The sequence below is a fragment of the Cornus florida genome, unplaced genomic scaffold (genome assembly GCF_030987335.1).
Source record: "Cornus florida cultivar Cherokee Brave unplaced genomic scaffold, ASM3098733v1 CherokeeBrave_3.0.0_Hap2_Chr02, whole genome shotgun sequence".
Lineage (NCBI taxonomy): Eukaryota > Viridiplantae > Streptophyta > Magnoliopsida > Cornales > Cornaceae > Cornus > Cornus florida.
Window position 1 is genome coordinate 32,645,136 of NW_026775572.1, and position 25,119 is coordinate 32,670,254.

A 25,119-nucleotide genomic window follows, 5' to 3' on the forward strand; every position below is an offset into this window, starting at 1 on the left:
AATATTGTTTACCCTTACTATGCTATATTGAATAAGAAATACTTCAATAGAAGTAAGATTAATTATATCCATGAACCATGAAAAAAACAAAGAAAATAATAATAATAATAATACATGTTTGACATTTTTTTATATTCCACGTTTGTGTAGAATGGTATAGAATTATGTATTAACTTTGTAAATATTTTAGATAGTTTCTTAAGTATTCTAAAACCCATATTTAGAATTATCCCAAGATGTAGGGTTTTGTATAAATAAGGTTGATACTCATTTGCTCCACAATAAACAATAATGTATTCTCTTGTCTTTCTACATTTACAGAAATCAGTGGCACATAGATCTAGTTACTTTACTCTATTTCATCCTTAACATTATCCTTATTACTGGTTACCAATGCTTTTAATATCCTATTGATTTCATCTCTTACCCTATAACATTATTCCACATAAATAAAGATTTTACTACAGACAAAAATAAATTAGTATAGTTTAAATAGTTGAGTTTAATTAAAATTTTGTGAATGAAAATCAATTTTTTATTTTTTATTTTTTTCTTCTCAATCTCTACTCACTTCTACTCTCTTTATCTCTCCAAGTTAAGCAAAACTGAAATTAATTATCAATTTAGTGAATAAAAATATTGTAGATTATATTTAAATTTTATATTTCAATGTGTTGGCTCAAAATAATATATTGTCCACACTAGAGTAAATTAATGGCTCCACTGTTACACACAAACACCCAACCTACCAACAATAGATCGTTGGTTCAGAATCCGGTGAGATAAATTGGAAAACAACCTGGCGGGAAGTTATCAGGAACAACTACTCGGATTGCACCATAATGAATAACTTTCTGCAATGGATAAATTAACCAGAATTAGAATAAGATGAAATTTTACTGAAATTAGAGCACTTCAAAACTTACCCTAACAGCATCAATTATGGCTTGGACAACACATCAGGCACAATGCTCTTAACCTCTTGGATAGATTTGGCTTGAAACAGTGCATAATTATAAGGGGTAAGTGCAAAAAACACCCCTGAAGTATACCTTTCACTGCATTTTTACTCCCATTTAAAAAGGTGTGCAAAGAACACCCCTATCCTTTTGAATTTGTGTAAAAAAAAAATCCCTCAATTAATATAATGCCCATTTTACCCTTTACTCTTCCAAAAATGCCCTTACCAAACCATACTCTCCACCCCAAAACCCAACCACCGGACAAAGCCAGATTGAAGCCTTCGTCATTGCCGTGGAGTGCCGCACCACCATCGGCGACCATAACTGGTTTTGATGGAACACTACCTACATGTTTGCTAAATCCACCAAACTGTAACGACCCAAAAATTTTAACTACAAAAGATTACGTAAAAAAAAAATAAATAAAAATAAAAATTTCTTAAGTACATCAAAAAATTTCCACGATGCCCCGGAAATTCAACCACTCCAATTATATTGATAATCTCAATTACATCAAAAATCTCATTGTCTACATGGTAATCAAGTTTAACAAAACTACTATATCAACATGCTAGCGACACCAATATACTTCTAAGCAAACTTCGATAAGATACTTTATGGCTGAGGCTGAGGCATATCTTCCATAGAAAGTCCATTTCCTGAAATGTTTATGACAACGGGGTGAGCTTACATTGCTCAGTAGATGATGACCAACCAACACCTCCTAAAGCCATACAAGTTATACTGAATAGCAATAAAAGAATCAGGATTATGCTATGTCGGGAAAATAACCACACAATCACACCAATAACCCAAGTCATGAAAGAAGATACCATAAAATGAAATGTCATGTCGTGCTATGTCTCTCCTCATTTTCCAAAACCATATCTGTCATCATTTCCAAACCGTTAGTGAAACCCGTCCCACAGTGTCCCCCTGGCGACACGAGAGGAGTATTGGCTATTGTCCCTGACCCATGGTAACCCCGTGGCGTCATTTGGGGCCAGATAGCTCAATTACACTAAGGAGAATTTCCCTAATCCCCTTTAGGCCTCACTAACACCACGGCCCTTCGTTAACCCCTAGGTAACCAGGTTTTTCATAAAACCGTATTCGAAAACTTCTTCCCGAAAACCCCGTTTCATTTTTTTTTTTTTCCTTCAAAACATTATTCCCCATTTCTTCCTAATGAGGTGCATGAATGCATCATGTCATGTCAATACCCATGACTACACATTTAATTCCATTCAAAACTACATAGCATATGACACATGAAATTTCAAGATATTATGCTCTCATTTAACAACAATATAAGCATAACAAGCATATCATACACACATTGATTTCATATAAGCATGCTTTCTTATAGCACATCCATCAACACATACTCTCACATTTGCATAAATATCATTTAAACAATTATTGCAAAAATTCATCCAAAATAGGCATTTAACACAATAATAAAAATAAAGTCACATAAGCTTGAATTCAATCATTTGGCATACTAAATACGATACCTCACAATTTTCAAGACCTTCTACTCAAATTAATCACCATAAGCAATTCAATTCATTTGACAATTTACATAGCAAATTTCAAGTCATCTTCTAATTGAAAGAATTCTGCACAGTAGTTATTGAAAAATTCGTAAAAAATTCATTTTAGATTGAAACGGTGAAAATAAAAATGATTTAGAAACTAGACTCAGAATGAAACATCACTGAACCACTCATGAAAGCCAAATGTTCCCCATTTAAATCAGTTTCCAAAAGTAAAACAGTGATCCTTAGTTCGAAGAAACTCTGGCAGCGGATACTTCAAAATTTGTAGAAAATTTGTTTGAAATCCAAATTAGGCAAACTAAATTTATTTTGAAGGTAGACATATGGGAGTATAAAATTAGTAAGTTTTTCCATGATCCGCTATCAATGTGTTGGTCAAAAAAATTATCCAAAATCTATTTTCCAACAGTAATAAAAAGACCAACAGTAGGAAATGTCAGATTTTTAAAAAAATAATTACATTGCCAAAAATCGTTAAATTTTTATGAGGAGTAGAAAACTCACTTTAGAAGTTACAATAAAAATTTTGTTATATTTGGAGGAACACAACCTCTAAAATAAAATTCGTAAACTTTTTTTAAAAAAAAAATCAGTTTTCAAACTGGGATAACTGGACAGCAACTATTCCCGAATTTTTATAAAAATAACTACCTGTACAAAAATTGTAAAATTTATTTGAGAGGTATTAGATAGGTATAAGAACCTGTGGTAAAATTTTTGTAGCAATTGAATCAATACAATTCCTTATAAAATTTATTCAAACAGTCCCTTTACCTTATTTACACATACTACAGCTGTCTTAAAATCAACAAAAACAGTCATTTAACAATAACAATATAGTCCCTTAAATCAGCCAAACAACCCTCTAGATAAGCCAAAACAGCCCTTTAGAAATTCAGTTAAACAGTCCCTTAAAATCAACCAAACAATCCCTTAAAATCAACCAAACAAGCCCCTTTAAAAAATTTCATTCAAACAACCCCATTTACTACATTCATACTTGCTATGGTTCAATTTCAACTTCAAGAATACTTAATCCATCATTCATAATCTTTTTCTGAAGTTTTAGCTAAGGCATTGTCATATATAAGAATAATTACATGCAATTAAAACAAAATTAACTTACACAAGCATGCTTAATTCACAGAAGTCACATAAATCACTTATATAGCAAGAGAAAATGCTAGTTAAACACCCCTACCTCCAAAATGATGAAAACCCCCAATTTGAACCCTAGATTTTGAAAATCCTAAGGTGCACCAAAGCTGAAATTGCTTACACCCACTTGTAGATCTTGCCGTGCTCTTCGATTTGCTGCAAACGGCTTCCAAAATTTCTAAGTGATTGAAGAGTAATCAAAAAGAGAAGTTGTAAAAGAAAAAGAAAAAAAAAAAAAAAACAAATCTAGTGAGAGAGAGAGAACTAGTCTGCGTAATGAGAAAGAAAAAAAATGAGGGTTTGATGATCCAAAAGTCATTTGTAATGACTTTACAAAAGAGGTGGGTCCCGCGGCTATATATAAAATATTTTTTTAATTTTAACTTTACACCACAAATTTAAATATACATCCACTAACTATGATACAATCACAATTAAACATGTATCACACAATTGTACGTTAAATAATACTACATGAAGTGTAATGGACTCAAACGCAAAACAGCAAAAGACGAAAATACCCTCGAGAAATCTGAAAATTCCAGAAAATGGAAAATCATAAAAATTTGAAATATTACACAAGCCATCTTCATCATCTTCTTCAACGTGAAGAACAAAAAAAATATAAAAATAAAAAAACTAATAAATAAATAAAGCAAACCCATTTACCATCACGATCACCTTCACCCCTCGATCACCACCAAAACCCAAATTCCAGTAGCAGAATACATCATCGCTGCTACACCACCCGCAAAATCCGCCGGCCATATATATCACACTTCTCTACACCACTGCGCCAGCCCGTCTCCACCAACCGAGTTCATCTTTGCCGAACTCACCATTAAGAAGTTTCTCCTTGCCCGCCAGTGCCACGCCATAAGGTCACAACCGATTCATCACGGTCGTTCACCAAGGAAATAGCTATTGAAGCACTATTTGATTGAGATAGGGAAGACAAGGAGAGGATCAACTTACTTGCTGCTAAAATGCGATTTGGATAGTCTTTCACCACGTCAAAACTTAGAATTTCTTAAAGAAAGAGGAGGTGTTGGACAAGAGGAATTTTTGTTTGGTAATCATTGTTGCTTATGGATAGATACATATAGATATAATAAAACTGATTCCTTATAGATTAGTGAAAATATTCTTCTTATTTTTTTTTTTTATTTTATTTTTTTTTTTATTTTTATTTTTTTCAAATTAAGAGTATCAAAAGAGGTACACTGTTTTGTGAGCAAAGGTTGGGATTGGGATTGTATGAGTGGTGGACGTGAACTGGGTTTCAGTACTTGGAGTTTCACTAGAAAGAATGGAACTAGGTGGTGGTGGCGACAACCAATGATGAAGAAGGAGGGCCAAACCCTTTTTAGTCATTTCACAAGATATATTATATATATATTATAAAATGTGTTACTAAGGGTATTTTTGTCTAATTTTTATAAATATGACCTATTTGCAAAAATGTCATAATTTATGGGTGTTTTTTGCACGAAAGGGGTGCAATATGCACTGTAAGCATACTATATGGGTGTTTTTTGCACTTCACCCTAATTATAATCATTCCCTCCTATTTCTCCAACGATGAAGAGAGAGTTTTTGAGCTTTTCAAGACAATCTGTCATATATAAACAAATAAATAAATTGTTATTTTTAATCTTAATTCTAAGGTTAATTTTGCAACTAAATTAAATGAATCAGCAACCTCTATCATTGTAATGTGTAGACATCCAATCAAGTTGAATACTGAGAGAACTGCAAGTTACTGGAGATGAGATATTATGAGCTCCGAGAATTTCAACTGGTAAAGCCGTAGAACCAGCAACTGCAAAGTTCACTCCATGTCTAAAGTTTGCATCAATATTCTTGTAGGGATTGAGAAAAGGAAGTCCAACTGCCACTGTCGTCAAAATACAAAAGATAATGCAGTTTAGTAATTTAAGTATATTAAAACCAACGAACACTGAAAACGTTCTTATATTCAATCATAAAAGAGACAACATTAGTTTCACCAAAATATATATATATCAGATTGAATTATTTGAATGACTGATTAAAAATAATAAAATAATAAATAAACCAAAATTTTTAATGCCCAAATTGTGTGTTCATAAATTTAGCCTTTATATATTTGAACCCAAAGTTATTAGTTCTCCATTAAGTTCAAGAACTAAGGGTCAATTTGGTGCAATGGAAAAGGGAGGAAAGGGAAGGGAATGTGATGGAGAGTGATTAAAAATTTGTATTTGGCTTAAATAGTTGGAAGGAAAAGGAAGGTTTTGGAGGGTTAACACAAGGCCTAAATAGTAAATTTCTTAACCTCCCAAAAATGAGAGGAAATGGAAGGAAAGGGAAGGATAGGCTTCGTGTGCGATTTCTGATGCCAAATTTGCCCTTGATTATACGTGAAATTAGTTTACAAAACAAGAATTACAGACCTTAATTAGTTGATTTAGAAAAAATAAAAATAAAACAAAAACCTTACGTACAAGTTAGTACTTGCAAAAAGAGAGGGGGGAAAGCTTGAGAGTTGAGAGAAAAAGGGTGTAATACCTTTAATTTTAAAAGGATAGTTTCGGTATTTATTTAAATTTATAATTGCATTTATAATTGTTTATTTGATTTCTTGGCTAATTGTTTACTTGTTTAATTGATTTAATTATTTATGTGTTAATTGAATTATTTGTTTAAATTAAATTGTATGCTAAAATTATATGTATTCGATATCTTTGTTTAAATTAAATTGTATGTGATGATGTGTATTTGTTTAGGAATTTAATTGTTTTATTTTTATTTTTATTATATATATATATGTATATATTTAAAGAAATTAGATATGGAGAGTAGTAATGGACCAACTATTTGGATCCCAAGGACTACTTGGATAGGAGTTTAGATGGGTATAAATAATTACCCATGAATAATTGTATATATATAGATATATGGGTATATATATATAGTTTATTATTAGTATAATTATTTAATTATTATAATTGGTAATAGTAGTTATAATAAGGTAGTTAGTTTATATATATATATATATATATATATATTGTGTGTATTAAATATATATATAAGTTATCACGTAGCAGGTTAGTAAATTAGTATAGATATTTATGTTTATTTTTATAGTTTCCTTTTCTTTTTATTTCTCCTAAAGGAATCAAACTTGGGTACACGATAGGATTTGTAATAGTATATATATATATATATAAACTGATAGTTGTCTGCTAGGTTATTACGTATAAGGTATAGCATAGTAGAGGCACATATTATAGAGGAAAACAGAGAGATAGAAAGGAGAGAGAATTTAGAGAGAGAAAGAAGGAAGAAATAGGAAAAGAAAAGGAAGAAAAAGTTGGGATTTCAAGTCTGAAAATCCCTAAAAGCAAGTTCTATTTCTTTTTTTCTCTTTTGATTCATAATCTATACATATTAGACTAGTTCCAGGAATTTAATTAAATTAATTGAATCGGATTGCATGATTGTATCTAAATTTACAGTTCATGTAAATACTAATGGGTTTGTGTTAATATTACATGGGTTGGTGAATTGGTACATGCATTGGGTTCTTCTTTATTGATTATGATGTTGATGTTCAGCAATTGAATTAAATTATCATACCTATGAATTGTAGTATTATTTTTTATTGACTTCTCTTTTTCTTAAAAAAAAAAAATACAAAATTAAATTCTAGTTTATGGCACTTAATGGATTAGTTGTTTCTCAATGTCTTTTTAATGTGATTTTGGGCATCTGTGACCTGACCTAATTGAATAATGGATGTTGAAGTTATTAGTTCACAAATTGTTTTTTTTAGTTCAATTTTCGCTGCACTGAACTTATTTTCTGTTTGAAAGATTTTAATTTCAACATTAGATTTTTTTTTTTTTAGCATCGAGTACACTGGATAAAGGTTAATTACCTTTTTATGCTTTCAAAATTTCATGTTTTAAACCTTCTTAATATATAAAAGTGTACCGAAAATTAGGAGGGTTATACACATACATGTAAACATATATTTATGTAACCCAAGTAGAAACCATATTCAGAAGTTGTGAAATTAGATAAATTGTGTAATTTAATATATGTATGATAGAAGTTTACATGCTTAGTATGGAATTTAATTGTAAAAGGATAAATTAATTAATATGGATGGACTAAATTATTTTAATCAATTATTTGGTTTTAAATAAATTTGATTAGATTGTGGAGGAGTACAATTATTTGAGATGCATGTTAATTTTTATAAGATAAATTCAATGCATGCTACTTAAAATTGTTATATTTTGCTAAATTAAATACAAATGAATATATTAAATACAAATGAATATATGTATGATTTATATCATGTTATGTATGGACTTATTTGATGTGATATCATAACTGTAGCATCATTTATGGATTGTATGCATTATATGCACCAGTATGGGATGGTAGTATATTAGGGACGGATTAACTAAAAACGTTAAGTCCTACCTATTCATGTATAACGGAATTGATTAACAAAAATGTTAAATCCTACATATTTTCATGTCAGGTCAACTGATGACATACCGGATAATTATTTTATGTTTGGATAGGACAGATTATATATATATAGTTATATGCCATGATATGAGCTTGAGTCTCAGGATCATGGTTAGGGTGCGTATATTGTTAGAGATGTGTAGCTAGATATAATGTAGTTGTGTATCCTGGTAGGTCTAGGTACTCATGCCCACTATATGTGCGTTTTGCATGTTGCTTACTATTCAGGTTGAGACAACCCTATAGTCTAGTGAGGTTCCTTATTGTGTATCTATATATATACGGACTATGTAGTTATTATTGGATTGACTAGGATGTATATGAGTTCTGAGTCTCTGTTTGGGATATAGTAAAATAAAACTTATTTGTGGGTCTGACCCACCATTATTTTTCAAGTGTTCGTCAGTTCCAGGCTTAGGGATTGTTCGTGCTGAGTAGAGACGATCTATTCACTCCTCCGTCTTAACGTAAGATTTTCTTATTATTGTTTTAGTCAGATATTATTTTATTTCAGTTGGATTTTGGATTAGGGGTCCACATGATGGATTCCCAAGTTGTAATTTTAATTAATTACTGGTATCAGAGGATTTAGTTAATTGAGGATTTTTATTGGATTAACTAATGAGGATTTATTATTTAGTATTCTTTCAACTTTATTCTTTATTTTTAAATCTATTTTGTATTCTGTGTTCGTTTAAATACTTTAATTGTTTGATACTTGCTCAGGTTTAGGCTTGGGCCTGATCAACCCATGTTTTGGAGTCGAGAGGTATCACAGAGGGCCAGCGGCTAAAGCTTACAAACGGCAAACCCGAATTAGAATAGCGAGCGATGGAAATTGAAAGATTGATATGGGTTTTGATTTTTTGAACAATCTGAAATGATGCCTCGTGGGCATCTCGGGAATCGCACCCCAAAACCCAAAAGTTTGTTTGCCAAAAGATAATGGTGTAGAACTATGATAAATGTGGCCAAGTTTTACATTTAGAAATTGCCACTACTACCTTTCACTAAAAATATAGTTAGGGTAAGTAGGGATCGTCCCAAGGGATTAGTGATCGTACTAGGTTGAGGAATCAAGATTAGGGTTAGTAAGTCGAATGATCAAAAGATTGGTTGGTGGTTGAATTACACTTAGTTGCAATTTAAACTAAAGTAGGCAATTAAATGTAATGGAAAGAAAATAAGAAGAGATCTTGGGGTTTAGAGATTACCACTAAGCATAGCTTTTCTACACACTTAATGAATGATTAATGAGGGGAAAAATATGTATTGCAACATAGTGTGTGTGTGTGGTTGTTTCAACAAGTATGGATAAATTAAGCATATATTTTCTAAGCAACATGGTGGATAGCACAATATATCAAATTAAGCCTTAATCCTTTCTTTAAGCTCACAATCCAAACACATCACAAGGTTAGAAATATATGTTACTTGCTTTCATAAGTATGGAATATCAAACAACAAGCATGGATTGTCCTCCCATTTAACATCTAAACTACAACTACACTATAATTAAGCTAATGAAATGAAATTAAACTAATTAAACTAAGGGAGAGGTACAATCCATTAAGAAATGAGTATGAACCATCAAATAAACCATAAGAACATTCCATTAAGCACTATGTCTTGACAATCTTTAAATCTACAGCATTAATACACATAGCCATACATCAATAACACAAGAAATAGAGACAAACACATGAACATATATTCTAGCATACATAGACATATGGATAGAATGAAATGATCAATTGGAAGCATTAAACCATACAAATCATTGAATAAACAAGATCTATATATATAAAAGTGTCAAAACATGTATCACAATACAAATCCCCTCAAAAATACATAAATCAAGATGTAGAAAGCATGCTTAGGGCTAACTCTAGCCCCAAGAGGATGTCTAGCCACTCATGGATGGTGTCCTCCAACCCTTAAGGGCTAACTCCATGGTAGAGATTGCTCTTCTTCTTGGTTGATGGAAGAACTCCAAGCTTGTGTCTCTAGCCTCCTCCTTTCTTTTTTTCCTTACTAAGAATATGAAAATTGTGCCTCCTCTCTATTCTAAAGTATATCAAGTATATCCTCTCAAAAAGTGGCTCATATTCCTTATATAGGTTGGTTAAATATCACCCCAAATGAGCTGGGCTCGTACACCAATATTCCTTCCAATGATTGGATATGAGACAACTTTTAATGAGCTGAAATTTAGATTTTTTCGGGATTTGAGAAGTTCGATCGATCGAACGTGTGGAGTGATCGATCGAACATGGCTGAGATCATCGAATTTAAGCTGGATCGATCCTCTATGGCGGCGCCTTTTTGGATAAAAACAAACCTGAGATATTTTGAAGATATTTTTGGGAAAGAGACAAATGTGGTAGGTATGGTGGTACAAGTGGATAAGATGAAATCTTTTCGATCAATCGGAAGAAAGTTGGATCGATCGAACTTTGTGGGATCTTTGGATAAGGACAAAAGAGCTTGGATCCATCTTGGAATGCTGAGATCGATGAACTTTCGATCGATCGAATATATTCTCGATCAATCGAACTTGCTGAATTTCCACCACTTACTTCCTTTTGCTCCCACTTTGCTCATTTCTTTGATTTATCTCAAGATTGCTTCAATTATGCTCTTATTTAGCTGAGTTAGCTTATTTTGAGGATAAGTACCTGAAAATGGAAATAATATGAAATCAATCTAAAGCGAGAAAATAAGATAGATAAATATCCTAGAATACCTAAACTTAAGGGGTTTAAATGTGCACTTTTCAGCGCTCATCACACCCCAAACTTAAATATTGTTAGTCCCTAGCAATGAACTAGAAAGTAAAGGAATGAAATGAACAACTATACAACTATGAACTAGAAAGCAATAAATGGATAACGCCACTTTCGTATGGAACACGATTACATTTAACATATACAACAAGCCTTTTAAACCCCTAGGTTACCCCTAGTGGACGAGTGAAGTCTCATGAGGGTTTCCAAAAATGTTACCCACAAACATTAAGTTTATTTTTTCAAAAAAGGCACCAATATTGCAAACAAGTATTGGGAGAAAACTATTTCAAGTATGCAAATTTTCAAACATTTCCAAGAAATCTCCAAAAATCTCAACATCAAGCAAGCAAGTATAGTCCTCCACACATTAAGAAAATGATCATGAAAATCAAAACAACTCTAGAATTCTTTTTGAGTGGACCGGCATTAAGTATGTTGTTATCTAAGCTAACTAAAGAAATGATCACATCCTTACCCTCAAATTAGCACACAAATCTAGTCCCAATCATCAAAACAAATAGTGACCTTTTATTAAAGCTTTATTCAACTAGGTGCGCTTATTCTTTTCACTCGATTCTTTTTTTTTTTTTTTTTTTTTTTTCCTAATCCTAAGGATCAAAGATGGAAGCATAGTGCAATGTGTTGATCCATTAAGCTTTCTAGTGATCCATAAGGTCGAGCGTTAGGTCAATAACTCCCAAACCAGATGGCTTTAGGGCACTAGTTCTTCAAACACCCCTAAAGACTTACAAGCTCAAATCAACTAGGTTACAAATTAAGACAACCTCCATCTAATCATTTCCCACTTCTTACTTTTTGGGAGAAATCATCACTTTTTATTACTTTTGCAACTTTTCTTTCTTTTCTTTTTTTTTTTTTTTTTTTTTTTTTTTTTTTTTTTTTTTTTTTAAGGTTCAATTATTAACCTAGAGTTCGGACCCTCCACCATTCGGCACGAGAAATTCAGTGCTTGATGAGGCTAGAATCCCAGCTACTTAGTGAAAAAGGTTTGTTATCCACCTTTATCAAAATGAAAGCTTTCAATGCACTACTAGCTCAATTGGGATATAACCAATTCAATAATCAACAAAGTATATACCCCACAAATGAATGCTAGTGTGCGCTTGTGCTAGTGTAGAATCCTAGAGTGAATCTCAAAACAATCACAAAATCAGGATAATGTGGACCACAAAAGCAAGCAAGACATCAATCTTTCGAAAAATTTACTCATAAATGGCATCCACAAGGCATACAAGGAGTATTGGACTCTCAATTCAAGCAATTTTTAAATTTTAAGCAATATAGTCCTTAAAAGATCAAAATCATAGCTAGTTATGGACTAATCATAGAAAATCCCTCAAATACACAAGTCATGCTCAAAATTTTGAATTTAAACAAACACTGCAAATCACACTATTACCCCCAAACTTAAATGGCACAGTGTCCTCAATGTGCATAGAGAACAAAAGGAAAGAGTATACCAATGCAACTATAGCAAAGAATAGCCGGAACAGAAGTATCCAAAGTAGGTGACATAGCCCCCCCAAACTTAGGATTAACTGTGGTCCTGAAAATTTGGCACTTGGATAAAACTCATCAGATAACAAAAGGGATAATAATAGTGCACAATGGACATGCAAGTGTAAATGGGATAGCAACTAAAAATAGAGAGAAGTATAAGGGTGGTCCTGAAAATTTTGGGCAGTACTCTCTCTCACTGAAGTCACTGGGATGTACCTGATGGAGTCAATCACAAACAGATATATCAATACAAGGTATGACATCCAACATATAACATGTATAAACAGAAATAATATACATCATAGCATAGTATCAGGGCCAACAAACTGGCCGCAAAAATAGAGTAACAGTAATAATGTATCACAAATATATAAAATGATAGGAGTAAAGGGATAGAGAGATCAGAGGATGTAGGACGGGCAGGGCATGCTCCGCAGATATCTCGAGATAAGTCTCACAACGCAGTCATAACATCGGTACGGAGAGATGAAATGTTAGCCCGGATGGAGATAGCATCATCTCGGATAAACACCGTGTCGGCGCGGATAGATACTACAGTATCCTCCAAAGCCTGGAGTCGCTCTCCAAAGCCGGGTGTCTGTGCTGGAGCCTCAGGTACCGCTGGAGCGGGAGAATGATGATTCTGAGCCTGCAGGCTGCTCTAAGTCAATATCCATGTGCATGGCAGGCGGATCGACTAGTACATCGTCCGCCACCTGCGCTGCTGCTGCTGCTACCTACTCCATCTCCTCTCTCTCTAACTCCTCAGCTGCCTCGACAGCGTCGTCCTGCATACTCTGATAAGAGCGTTGTAGCTCTTATCCCAATCCTTCTTCTTGAATGTGCAAGCCCCGGACTCAGTATGCTCCCATGGCTGGAAGGGATAGCGCTGGTCTCTCAGAATCTGTGTGATGAGATAGCCGAATAGGAGATACTTAGCCCTTTTGGGCTTGGCCTTGCTGATATGGTCAACATACAGCTTCATCATAACGATCCAGATGAGTGCAGGAATGGATATCCAGTACCCTGTATAGAAGGCATATAAAGCTGTCAGATAGTCACCGCGCCTCTGTATCTTGTGGCTGGCCATGAAAATATTTCGGTATAGCACCGAATCGAAGAACCACAGGTCGTCTGGCAGATAACTTCGAGTGGCGAAAGTCTTGCCATCGGCACAGTGACCTGTGAGTAAAATGGCCATGTCTGCATATGTGGGCCTCCATAGAGTAGGATAGGTATCCTGGAGATTGGGAAGGCAGACGTGTGGATAACGGCAGGATCAAGAAAGAGTGTCCACCATGATACTGATAGGGTGGCCGTCAATGGTAGTCCGTAGCTCCACCAGGTTACTCGGGGCAGGTAGGAAGTTTTGGAAGAACATCCGGACTAACCTCGGGTATACTGGGTATGTAACAGGGGCTAGCATGGCTGAGATGCCCCTTCGGTCTATATCATCATATGCTGCTCTAGTAAGAACACACCGGAAGAAGTAGTCTATGTCAAAGACCGACTCGTGCGCCACTTGAATGCGTGAGTATCTCGGTAATGACAGGTCTAAGTGCTGGGCTGGATGAGCTGGCGGTGGTGATGGAGATGGTATGTGCTCAGTCTTAGCGTCAGCCTGTGAAGAAGATGCCTCGGCTAAAGACTGTAGTCGACTGTCAGCTGGAGACTGAGGTGGAGTGGGCTCTACTGGCTCCTCCTGAATGGGGTCCTGGGCGTGAGATAGACCTGCCTAGTCGTCCAAACTCTGCCTAGCCCTGCGGTGATAGTGTCCATGAGCAACAGTCTTTACCCTAGCCATGGCTTGCAAAATAAGAGGAAAACTTGCAAAAAGGAAGTCAGTGCCAGTATAAAGAATTAAAGCACAATTTATAGAATCATGTATGTCAAATAAGATAGACAAAACAGATAAGGAACATGAATCTATGCAAGTGACAAGGAATAAGTGACATGATGTGAAACATGCTAGACAATATAAGTATGAAATGTATCCAATGTGGAAAACACAAGCACTGGGCATGTATGAGATAGCATGAAACACAAGAGATGATGTGTGAAATGTGTGAAGTATATATGTGAAGTTCGATTGATCACAAAAATGTGAGATCGATGCAAGTTCGATCGATCAAGAATAAGTGAGATCGATCTGTTACAGATCGATCGAATAAAAAGTTCGATGGATCGAACTGTGAGGTGAAACTTGAAAAGTCACAGATCTGTGACGTGGATGGCACGGGGCCTTCACGAACATGGTCGTGGGCCCATCTATACAACAAAGCATCAATATTGGTCACTTGATTCGGCCCATAACCCCCGAAATCAAATCAAAAATCAAAAACATATAAAACCATATATACATATATATACACATATATACAAAGCTTCAAAACGTCATTAATGGCAAGATTCATCTTCAAAACACCTTAGATCTAACATTTAGAGCATGGATTCATGAAATTAGAGCTTGAATCAAAGAGATGGGTTCGGATTTTACCTCAAACCGAGAGATGAGCTGAGATGAAAATGAGATTTGAGATCCTAGATGAGGGAGTGAGATTCAAGGTCAGATGGAGTCGCTGGAGAGTTCGACGGAGGTGAGGAGGTAAGTTGCAGCGGAGAGGAACGAAGGAGAGGGTGTTAGATCGATTTGTGGTATCGATCTAACAACCCTAGATTTGATTTTTAAAAACATTCTGTAACCAGTTCGATCGATTGAACTGAAATCTCAGATCGATCGAACTGTGATCGATCTCTCCTCACTAAAAGACAAATTGTTTTTGAAGCTTTTGATTTTTTTTTTTTTCTTTTTTTAGAATAAACAAAATAAAATATTTATTATTTTAAATTTAAAATTCAAAACAAGACAAACTTAAAATAGTAAATTAAAGAACAGAGATCGATCTCTCCAAGATCGATCGAAGAATGACTTCGATCGATCGAACATGCAAAAATCTGTAGATATGTTCGATCGATGGGACAGAGAGCTTTTTGATGCAGGTTCAAAAATTTTCTAAGTGTTGAGACTGCAGATCAATCCAAGATGAAGTTGGATCGATCGAAGAACTGAAGATCGATCTAGGAACAAGTTCGAACGATGGGATAGAGAGCTGAAATATACAGGTTTTTTTTGAATGATTGGACAGAGAGGTGATTGGATGCAGGTATGGAGTTCGATCGATTGAACCTCCTTGGAGATCAATCGAACTTATGCAAAATGCTCATTTTCAACATGAAAGTGTATGCAATCCTAATCACAGTTCCTAGCACTACATATGAACCTAAACTAAATATCTAGACTTCGCAAGAAAAGAAATTAAAGATAGAAATGAGGGAGGAATAGGGTTTTGACATCATACGAAATGTACTAGTCTTTAACGTCTCTAGCAAGACGTTGGGCTCTTTTAACCTTGATCAAACATCTTATAATGCATCTCCTCCTTGATGGGGTGATAGGTGCTTTGAACTCTACCCAACAAATGGTTCTTTAAGGAACTTGTTGGATTAAGCTCAAAAGAAATTTTTGGTCCTTGGTCACGATGATCTTTGGGCTTCCACGCCCTTTCAAAACAAGCTTTTGAAACAATTTTCTTAGAATGCATGGTTGAAGATGGACTTTTTGAAACTTCGGTCTCACACAAAAACTCAATTCCTTCACATTTAAGGTCATGACATTTCTCCACAACATTAACTTCTTTATGTTTGTCAAATGAATTGGGGGTCGGATTAAAGATATTCAACTTCACCTTCATGTGGCCAAATGAGATCTTCATTATCCCCGTCCTACAATTAATGTTGGCATTCGCGGTTGCCAAGAAAGGATGGCCAAGGATAATGGGAATTTGGCTCTTAGGATTCGGGACCGATTCTGTGTCAATGACAACGAAATCAACGGGGAAGAAGAATTTATCAATCTTAATCAATACGTCCTCAATGATACCCCTAGGCTTTTTGATGGATCGGTCGGCAAGTTGCAAAACCACCGACGTCGGTTTTAAGTCTCCTACGCCTAATTTGACATATATCGAGTATGGAAGAAGATTAATACTTGCTCCTAAGTCAAGAAGAGCCCGATTAATGATATGATCTCCAATGATGCATAAAGTGGTAGGTGAATCAGGGTCCTTAAACTTCGGAAGAGTGTTATGCTGCAAAATTGAGTTTACTTGCTCGGTTAAGACCACTTTCCTAGGTTATTGGCTTTTGTTCTTCCTCTTTTGGGTGCATAAGTCTTTCAGAAACTTGGCATAAGCTGGAATTTGCTTGATTGCATCCAAAAGTGGAAGATTGACTTTCACTTGCTTAAACACATTCATAATTTCATTTGTTTTGGCCTTTTGCTTGTCAATTGAAATTGATCCTTTTAAGGCATCTAGGAATGGAGATCTTGGCTCAAAAATCTTTTCAGAAATTTTCTTTGAAGTCTCTTCAACACAAGAAGTTTTGGAATCATGTTGCACATTTTTCTTTTCAAAATCACTTTTCTAATAATTTTTTAAGGTATTCTCATTTGAAAGATCATGCATATGCAATGAAGGAGGAATAGGATGTGAAACGGGACGGGTGTTAACTTGTTGTTACACCAGTTCACTCTCTTCATTGGACATACCCACTTAGTTGTCCACAATATTCTCACTTCTCAAGGTAGTCACCGCGTTGACATGCTCTATTGTGTGACCTTCTGATAAGGAATGAGTCTCCACAACACATTGTTGCTTTTGTGGGGGCATTCAAAGGCATTTTCCCTTTCTCTCTAGCATTTAAAGTACTAGCTATTTGCCCTACTTGGGTTTCTAGCTTAGCAATGGATTGAGAATGAGAATGAAGCAATTAAATGTTCGCCTCTAGATTGCCTAGAGCGGTTAAAACTTTCTCTTCAAAAGCGGGACTCCTAGTATTTCCCTGAGAATATGATGGTTGATTAGGAAAATGAGAATTAGAGAATTCGTTTCCTTGTGATTGGAATGGTCTATATACTTGGGAACCTTGGCTTTGCATCGGAAGTGGAACATACTTCCCTTGGAAACCACCTTAGGGAAGGTTTGAGCCTTCCCCTTGGTTTCTCCAAGAGAAATTCGGGTGATTCCTCCAACTAGAATTATAATGATTGCCATAAGGATTGTTCCCTTGATTAACAAAAGCTACATTCACTTGTTCATGATACTCATTTTGCATATGTCCATAGGGACAATTGGAAGTAGAATGTAAAACACTTGAACAAGTCATACATGTCTCATTGGATGCATGATGGGAATGGTTAGGGACGGAAGATACTTGATTTGCCGAGTTTTGGTTGATCAAGAATTGATCAAACCTTTGAGATAAAGATTTCATCTCAGCGGCTATTTCATTGGAATGGTCTACTTGTTGTAAGCCAACACTCTTCCTTCCACTTGAATTCCTACCATTCTTGGAAGATAAAGTTTGATGCAAAGAGTTCTCACTTATGCTCTCATAAAGACGCTACACGTCATCCTCATGCCTATCAATGTAAGATCCACCTATGGAAGCATCAACCATGCCCTTGTAATTGTCCGATAAACTTTCAAAGAAATATTAAACTAATTTCCATTTGAGCATATCATGATGTGAACACTTCCTAAGCAATTCATTGAATCTTTCCCATGCCTCATGGAACGTTTCCCCATCCCCGTGTGAAAACTCTCGAATTGAGGTTCTCATGGCATTGGTCTAAGAAACCGGATAGTACTTCTTCAAGAACTCTTGTTGCATTTCTGCCCAAGAAGTTATTGAAAAAGGCCAAAGTTTGTTAAACCAATATTTTGCCTTGTTTTTAAGGGTAAATGGAAAAAGTTTAAGCCTTAAGACCTTTTCCGGCATGTCCGTGTATCTCACGGTGGAACATACTTCAAGAAACTCATCCAAATGCTTGTAGGGTTCTTCACTTGGAAGTCCATGATAGTTAGGAATCATTTGAATGGTTTGTGGTTTGACCTCATAATGGTGTGCTCTAAATGGTGGTAATTGAATACACGTGGGTGCATTGTATTCATTAGGCACATAGTGATCTCTTAAAGCAAGGGGATGATTAGCAATTGGAGGTATAACATAAGCACCTTGATTACCTTAAATGATGGGAGGTGGTGGAACATAGATTGGCCTTGGCATTCCCAATGGAACTTGGCCTTGTTGTTGTGGTGGATGAACGAATGGCCTCGGCATACCTAACGGTACTTGCATGTTATCATGATGCACATTAAGATGGAGGATACCTTGTTGGTCTATGTGACCAAGGTCCTCCACATGGTCCCCATTATGTCCTTCCATTGATGAAATGGATTGACTAGAACTTCCTCTTCCCCTAGGGTTTTGAACAACGGATTCAAGATGAAAATTTAGAAGGACAAGAGTGGGTTTCAATGATTTACGACCATGCATGCACAATATAACACAACAAGCAACAAGTAATGAACAAACACTTCACCTTCGCAACAAATCAACAATCAACAAACTTCTTCCACATACAATGTTCCCATAGTCCCATGCTATCAACAATATGCAAGAAAAGTAGATTGCCTCCACGTGGGCTCACAATTTATCTAAGAATTGAAATATAAGCCTTCACGCAGGCCGATGATTTAACTAGAGACTGAGTTAAGAAAGAGCTCACAAAGGGTCCTTTAGCACTTTAATTTAATTTCAATTTTTTAGCCTTACAAATTTTTAGAATTTTGCCTTTTTCCTTTGCTTTTGCTTAACTCCTTACTTGAAATGCTCCTTTGCTCACCTTCTTGCTCAATGCACCTAGTCAAATAAGAACCAACACAATAAGTAACCAAAATGAAAACAAAGTAAAGACACGATAAAAATAGTACTAACTCCTAATTGATTCCAAAAATACGACGTTGCCTTCAATCAATCCCCGGCAACGGCGCCAAAAACTTGGTGGGTATCTCGGGAGTCGTACCCGAAAACCCAAAAGTTTGTGCACCAAAAGAAAATGGTGTAGAGCTATGATGAATGTAGCTAAGTTTTACATTTAGAAATTGCCACTACTACCTTTCACTAAAAATATAGTTAGGGTAAGTAGGGATCGTTCTAAGGGATTGGTGGGTCGTACTAGGTTGAGGAATCAAGATTAGGGTTAGTAGGTCGAGTGATCAAAAGATTGGTTGGTAGTTGAATTACACTTAGATGCAATTTAAACTAAAGTACGCAATTAAATGTAATGGAGAGAAAATAAGAGAGAGATCTTGGGGTTTAGATATCACCACTAAGCATAGCTTTTCTACACTCTTAATGAATGATTAATAAGGGGAAAAACATGTATTGCAACATAGTGTGTGTGTGTGGTTGTTTCAACAAGCACGGATGACAAATTAAGCATATATTGTCTAAGCAACATGGTGGATAGTACAATATATCAAATTAAGCCATTAATGCTTTCTTTAAGCTCACAATCCAAACACATCACAAGGTTAGAGATATATATTACTTGCTTTTATAAGTATGGAACATCAAACAGCAAGCATGGATTGTCCTCCCATTTAACATTTAAACTATAACTACATTACAATTAAGCTAATGACATGAAATTAAACTAATTAAACTAAGGGAGAGGTACAATCCATCAAGAAATGAGTATGAACCATCAAATAAACCACAAGAACATTCCATTAAGCACTATGTCTTGACAATCTCTAGATCTATTGCATTAATACACATAGACATGCATCAATAACACAAGAAATAAAGACAAACACATGGACATCTATTCTAGCATACATAGATATATGGATAAAATAAAATGATCAATTGGAGGCATTAAATCACACAAATCATTGAATAAACAAGATATATATATATAAAAGTGTCAAAACATGTGTCACAATACAAATCCCCTCAAAAATACATAAATCAAGATGTAGAAAGCATGCTTAGGGCTAACTCTAGCCCCAAGAGGATGTCTAGCCACTCATGGATGGTGTCCTCCAACCCTCAAGGGCTAACTCTATGGTAGAGATTGCTTCTCTTCTTGGTTGATGGAAGAACTCCAAGCTTGTGTCTCTAGCCTCCTCATTTATTTTCTTCCTTACTAAGAATATGAAAATTGTGCCTCCTCTCTATTCTAAAGCATATTAAGTATATCCTCTCAAAAAGTGGCTCATATTCCTTATATAGGTAGGTTAAATATCACCCCAAATGAGCTAGGCTCGTACACCAATATTCCTTCCAATGATTGGATATGAGACAACTTTTAATGAGCTGTAATTTGAATTTTCTTGGGATTTGGGGAGTTCGATCGATCGAACTTGTGGTGAGATCAATTGAACATGGCTGAGATCTACCGAATTTAAGCTAGATCGATCCTATATGGCAATGCCTTTTTGGATAAAAACAAATCTGAGATATTTTGAAGATATTTTTGGGAAATAGACAAATGTGGTAGGTAGGGTGGTACAAGTGGATAAGATGAAATCTTTTCGATCGATCGGAAGAAAGTTGGATCGATCGAACTTTATGGGATCTTTGGATAAGGACAAAAGAGCTTGGATCCATCTTGGAATGCTGAGATCGATGAACTTTCGATCGATCGAATATATTCTCGATCGATCGAACTTGCTAAATTTCCATCACTTGCTTTCTTTTGCTCCCACTTTGCTCTTTTCTTTGATTCATCTCAAGATTGCTTCAATTATGCTCTTATTTAGCTGAGTTAGCTTATTTTAGGGATAAGTACCTGAAAATGGAAATAATACGAAATCAATCTAAAGCGGGAAAATAAGATAGATAAAGGTCCTAGAATACTTAAGTTTAAGGGGTTTAAATGCGCACTTTTCAGAGCTCATCAATGCCGATATGGGTTTTGCACTTTTGATTCTTGCAGACAAATATATAAACTGAAATATATGGGTTTTGAACTTTTGATTCTTGTAGTAATTTGCAGTTGCAGTGGGAGAAAGAGAGAGAGAGAGGGCAAGTTCAGAGTTGAGAACGAGAATAGAGATGGAGGCTAAAATGATTTGCCCTAAAAAATATTTTCCTTGTGGCCGATGCATGGACCTTTATATAGGAGACAATATATATATATATATATATATATATATATATATATATATATATATATATTTATCTTTTAAAATATAAAAGGGCATAATAGTAAATTTATTAAAATAATTCTCTTTTCTTTCCCTTACTTTCTTTTCCCAAATATGATTATTATCATTCTCTTTCTTTTCTATTCATTAATCAACCAAACACAATAGGAGATTAAAATTATCCTTCCATTCCCTTTCCTTCATAACTAATGTTATCCTTCACTTTCAAAGCCATCGTACCAAACATAGCCTAAGATTAGTAGTGTCAGATTAACAAAAATCGTTCAGGTAAAAATTTGGCACAAATTTTTTTTTTTTAAAAAAAGAAAAATTTCTTACCTTAATTTTTAGAAATAAGTTTTCTGTGAAATTAAGTCCAATGAACACATGGAAGAACCGAAACTAACAATAACAACAGCATGAAAAAACTTGATAGTGTGTAAAGTTACTGTGACATTAATTACTAATATGGAAGCTAATACATATTAACTAAATCAAATAAAGTTAACAAATTACATAAAAGTGGACATTTATTTTGAATTCTACTAACAATATTTTATTCAAATAAAAAAATTTCAATAGACAAACAGCCAAAGAAACAACTAATTGAGTAAAAAAAAAAAAAAAAAAAACAATGCCATACCCAGGAAGTCAATCATGAGAAGTTCATTGGAGCATCGATCGGTGGCATTGTTGAAGAAAGTCTAACCATATGGGAGCCTAGCAAAAGGCAAAGCAGCTCTGAATGGGCTCTCAAGAATCAAATTTCCGGTATTGGATATGGAGTCTCCGAGTTTATATATCTCATCAAATTTACAACATTTCAAGGGATGAGTACTGTGGGATAGTCCAGGAAGAAGAAGAAGTAGAAAGATGGAGCGGAGGTTACAAGAACAGGAAAAATAACGGGGGTGTTAGTATTATTGGCCATTACTTAAGAAAGAGAGAGAGAGGAGTTTATCAACCAGCTTGTAATATTTTGTAGTATGATAGTGTGACTTGTAAGCATAGCCCCATGCCTGGGTTAGCGGGTATTATTCATAGACAGAGTGGGTGACATCCTAAATCTACAACTATTATAATTTCCTACATATAATTAAATTTGTTGAAGTATTTCCATTGGAATCTTCAAATTTTATATGTCAAATTTGACAAATTAGCATATGAATTTTTTTTACATATTTATATAAAGGGTAAATTATACCGACACTCTTTAAAATTGGGTCATATTTCAGCTAGGTAGATAGAAATTTTAATTTTAACTCTCATTTACACTCCAATCTACTTTTATACTTTTATGAATTGATCATTTTACCCTCACTTGTTTAATACAAAATATCTCATAAAAAAAGCTCCTATATCAATACATATCCCGTCCCCGACTACTACAGAGACCGCTGCACCTCCCGCTTCGGCCACCACCACCCCTTCATCGCTGCCGGCGCCGCTCTAGTCTGTACTGCCGTCTTCATCATCAGCTATTCTGCCGACCTGGGCCGCCTCCTCGGCGACCCTACAGCAAAAAAGACCCCCAAGCCCCACCCCATCGTCATCTTCATCAGTGGCTTGGGTCCTCGACATGGCCAACAACATGGTCCAGTGCGCAACCACCACCACCCATCATCCATTGCTCCGCCACCACCACCCATCTTCCACTCTCTCTCTCTCTCCTTATATGTATATACACACACACACACACCAGTTCACTCCGCCACCACCACAACCACCAACATCGCCGCCGACCTCTACCATAGCCAGATCCCTCATTCCTTCCTCACCACCACCACCTCCTTCTCTCCACCTAGGGCTACAAGTTGGGCTGACCCAACCCAACCCAATCCCAACCCAACCTCAACTCGAATAGGGTTGGGTTAGGAGAACCCGAATTGTACCTAACATAAGTTATAGTCAAAACTCAGCCTGAATATTTTCGGGCCCGTCGGGTCGGGTTGACGAGTTGAGTTTTTAAAATTTATTTATATATATATATATTTCGAAAATATATATTATATAGATATATATAGATATATATATTTATATATATATATATATTATTAAAAAACAAAAAAAAAAAATTAGGGCAAATCATTTCAGCCTCCCCAATCGTCCAGTCTCATTCTCAACTCTCTCTCTCTCTGCAACTTCAAACTACAAAATCTACAAGAATCAAAAGTTCAAAACCTATATATTTTAGATCTGTGTGCAAGAATCAAAAGTTCAAAACCCATATATTTAAGATCATTTCAGATTGCTCAAAAAATCAAAACCAATATGTTTCAGTTTCCATCGCCGGTTGTTCCAGTTCGGGTTCGCCGTTCGCAAGCTTCAACTGCTGTCTCTCAACTCTCAAGCTTGCCCCCCTCTCTCTCTCCAACTGCTAACTTGTATGTATGGATTTTGTTTTAATTTTTGGAAGTAACGGCGGCGGCGGTGGATCAGCTGAGGGACGACGGCAGAGAGATAAAGAAAGAGAAAGAAGAGAAAAGAGAAAAAAAAAAAAAATAAATTCAGGCAGAGAGATAAAGATAAAGAGAAAGAAGAAAGAGAAAGAGGAGAGAGGAAAAAAATTTCGGGGAGGAGAGAGAAAAGAGAAAAAAAAAAAAAAATTTAATTTTGAATTTTGGGTTGGGTTCCGGTCGAGCCCGAGCCCAACCCGAATTGTCCGGGTTTTGATTAAACCCAATCCGAACATGAATCCGATTTGTGAATTGTATGTCCAAATTTTAAAATTTTTGAGTTGGGGTTGGGTTGGGCTGGGCTGGCCCGCCCAACTTGCAGCCCTATCTCCGCCACTAACTCTTGGCCAACACACGGATTGATGAGCAGAAACAGAAATTGAAAATGAACAAAAAAATCAGACCATTGATAGACCATTTCTTCCTTCCAGAGACCAAGAGAGAGAGAGAGGAAAAAAAAAAAAAAAATTTCTCTCACTACAAGTATCGATCACCTACACCTACCAGAAATCACCCTCACCTTTGCAAAACCCAGATCGAAACAAATCCAGAAAACCCGATCTCTCCCATACCCAAATTCATCATCTAACCAATAACAATCTTCACAGGAAAATCAACCTTGAACCCGCCGCCACAGTTTCACTCCACTATTTCACGGCAGTGTCAGCCACTCTCGGAGTCGACGTCGCCAGAGTCTCTCTGCATCGATCCGATAACAGTGCGGCGAAATAGTTTGATCGTTGGAGGACATCCTAGTGGAGGTAAATCTGGCCGTCGGACTGGTCAACGGAATCGAAGGCGGATCTAGACTCGGCCAGTCGGCCTCGTCGGATTCGAAGGAGGAAGGTTCGTTGATGTAGAGGCGGAGGATGACGTTGGCATCCTGACGGTTTTTGGTGATTGGATGCCTATGTTAGGGTTCCGTCAGGACGGGCGGAGTCGATGACGGTGGAGGAGAGGCGACTGTTGCTTCTGACCTGCTGTCTTTTATTCGGCCCACCACCAGCACCACCAGATATCATTTCCACGAGAAGATGAGAGAGAGAGAAAGGGTGTACTTGTGTGACGATTGCAGAACTTATGAA

At 35.7% G+C, this 25,119-nt stretch overlaps 2 pseudogenes; one reads left to right on the forward strand and one right to left on the reverse strand.

Annotated features, from left to right (window-relative positions):
• Positions 1–349: 349 nt before the first annotated feature.
• LOC132296000 (acetylajmalan esterase-like) lies at positions 350–23,345 on the reverse strand (annotated as a pseudogene).
• Positions 18,098–18,196, forward strand: LOC132298066 (small nucleolar RNA R71; annotated as a pseudogene).
• Positions 23,346–25,119: the final 1,774 nt, after the last annotated feature.